This window comes from Octodon degus, unplaced genomic scaffold (genome assembly GCF_000260255.1).
Source record: "Octodon degus isolate 3935 unplaced genomic scaffold, OctDeg1.0 scaffold00151, whole genome shotgun sequence".
Classification (NCBI taxonomy): Eukaryota; Metazoa; Chordata; class Mammalia; order Rodentia; family Octodontidae; genus Octodon; species Octodon degus.
Genome location: NW_004524727.1, coordinates 1,815,284 through 1,818,248, shown reverse-complemented (window position 1 = coordinate 1,818,248; position 2,965 = coordinate 1,815,284).

Below are 2,965 nucleotides of genomic sequence, written 5' to 3'. Positions count from 1 at the left end.
TGGAGGAGCAGAACCAGGGCCAGTGCTTCCCAAACTCAGGGAGGAGCTGCCAAAAGTGATGCCTCAGACAGATGAGCAGAGGAGGGTCTGTCTTCTGGTGTCAGGCTCTTCCTAGGACTGGTAAGTTGCTTGTCTTGTAGGTTCACACCCTTGCTCCTTCCCCCATGGTTGCAGGAGGCTTTGATGGACAGCGGTGCATGCTATGACAGGTCCTTCCCACCCACCGCTGTATGCACTTGACGCTTGGTCACTTTCCAACAGCGCTCTACATAGGAGACTGGGGTGCACTAGGTCCATACCTTGACCATTTCCATTCCCAGGGTGACTCAGCCCAGGGGCTGAGGAACTGCAGCTGACCTGCCTGGCTTCAGTGGAGCCACTCTGACTGGGCTCGTTTCAGGGAGGAGCGCAGGGAGCCAGTGCCCAGCAGGCTGCCGAGCACTGCTGCGATAAGGAAGCTAGTGCCCAGCCCCCCTCACACCCTTCTCTGCTCCAACATCGGCACTGATGCCAACTCTGGAGCAGGACCCCAGAGCCAGCGTCACCAGCCAGCTGTGAGTAAATACACGTGCACACCTGCATCTCTGCGTACTCCACCATCCATGATGACTAGGAGCCCCTGGTTCCCAAGGAGATAACACCACTCTGGGTCTAGGGAGCCTGTGCCAAGCCAGTGCTGTCTGCTCAAAGCCCTTTGGTGCATTAGAACTCTGTACCCTGGAAGCACGGGGCAACTCACAGGCCTTGCCAAAGGCCAGACGGGCAGCACAGCCTCACATCAGACAAGTGCTGGACAAAGCCACGGGGGTCTGAGGCAGGAGGACCACGAGGGTAAGAGCTTGCCAAGTTACAGACCCTCAGAGATAACTCTGGGAAGACCCCAAGTGCTATTAAATAAAAACTTAAATGACTTAATCTGTTTGTTCATACCAGTGTGGTAAGATTGTAATGCAAACTTGTGTGATGATTGTCATATAATGAAGGATGGACATTTGGCACCAATTTTCTTTTTCTTAGTATCACAAATCAAATTCAGGACCTCATACTTGCCAGGTAGGAGCTGTGACGCTGAGTTATAGCCCCAGCCCTCGATTTGTTTTTAATTAAGTAAATACTGCTAACAACCCCAGCCTGAGCAGCTTCGTGACAGTGAGACCCCATCTCAAATAGAAAGGGCTGGGGGTGCAGCTCAGCGTTGAGGCTCTGGGTTCAATCCTCAGTGCAGCCAAATAATTGTAAGGCCATGGGATTTGCAACTATAGAATTCCTCCAGCTCAAGCTGCGTCCTGGGGAGACTGGTTTGCAGACAGCTGTAGGTTTGGGGCAGACATGATCTATTGGGTCACTCCAAGGCCATGTGATACGCGAGGTGGCGGGGGCAAGCCCAGGGCCTTAATTCTCCGAGGGTCTTCCCAAGTGGAGGAACTCTTTAAATCTCATGTTGATACTCAGCTAGGGAACTTGATTTAGGATATTTTAAGTAGAGTCGCCAAAAATAGTCTGCCACACTGAATTCAGGAAGTCATCATTAGTGCTTGAAATAGCACTTCTTTACGTATTTATACTTCACTGTGTATCAGGTTAGATTTCTAGCATCTTAGGAAAATATGTGTACCATGCTTTAAAAAGGAAGCTGGATGTGTTGGTGCCTATCTCTACCCCAAGCCTCTGGGAGGCTGAGGCAGAAAGATCCTAAGGTGAAGATGAGCCTGAGCAATTTAGCAACTTAGTGAGGCTCTGTCTCAAAGTATAAATGAATGAATGAGAATATATAGCTGTTGTGGAAGTGTTGGGTTCAATCCTTGGCACCACCTAAAAAAGAAAAAGTTGCAGAAATTGCGGCCAGATGGCCAGAGTCAGGCATGGTGCCACATGCCGCTGGAAGCACAGGTGGAAACCAGCATGAGCCAAGGGAGAGTTTAGCCCGAGTACCGAGCTGGCCTGGCTGTATCATTTAGCTCCTCTGAGTTTCAGAAGAGCCCAGCTCACGCTTGACATCAGTGCTGAGCCTGCCAGCAGCCCCCGTGGCCGATACTGCTCAGAGGTGTCCTGCTTGTTGTTGGTTGTTTTTTAAGTCAAGGACTGGCTATTCGGGCTGGCCTTGAACTCACTTTGTAGCTCAGGCTGGCCTCCAATTCACAGCCATCCTGCCTTGCTTCCTGTGTGCTGGGCTTATGGGCATGTGCAGTATGCCCAACTTCTAAATTTTTAAAAATTTTATGTGACAGTGTTTGCAGAGCATGATTACTATACATTTGTGTGGGGAGTGGATTCCTGTACATGTCTTAATTCTTAGGTCTCCTCTTCCTTATCCCTCCCCATCAGTGACTTTAAAATACAGGTAGGGAGGTGCCCAGCTATAATCACAGCAGCTTGGGAGACTGAGGTAGAATATTCAGAAGTTTATTTATTTTTTACATATTTAGTTGTTGCAGCTTGGATTTACACTGATCCTCCTGCTTTCAGCCTCCCCAGTGCTGGGATTACAGGCATGTGGCACCATGCCCAACTCTGGCCATCTCAGCCTGCCTTGGGGGTGGGGCTGGTGCAGCATGAGGTGCTGGGAATCAAGCTGCGGTCCCTGCACTTACCTAAGCAGGTGCTTTAGTCCATTGAGCTGTCTTGCTGGCCCCAGTCAAAAGTTTAAACCCAGCCTGGGCAACTTAATGACACTGTCACAAAGTAAGAATGTGTGTGCATGTACCAGTTCCCCCACAAAAAGCACATTCATTGCATATTGTAAACCTATACTAATAATGTTTATTTTGGGGGGGCATTTTGGGCTTACAGAAAAATGATACTAAACATACAGAGTTGCCATTGTACCTCCTACTTCCTAAGCAGTTTCCTCTTAGGATCTTTTGGTTTGGGTTTTGGTGTTGGTCCTGGAGGTTGAAACCAGGGCCTTTGTGCTGGGCTACATCCACAATCCCTTCATTTTTTTCTTTTTTGTGACAGGGTCTCT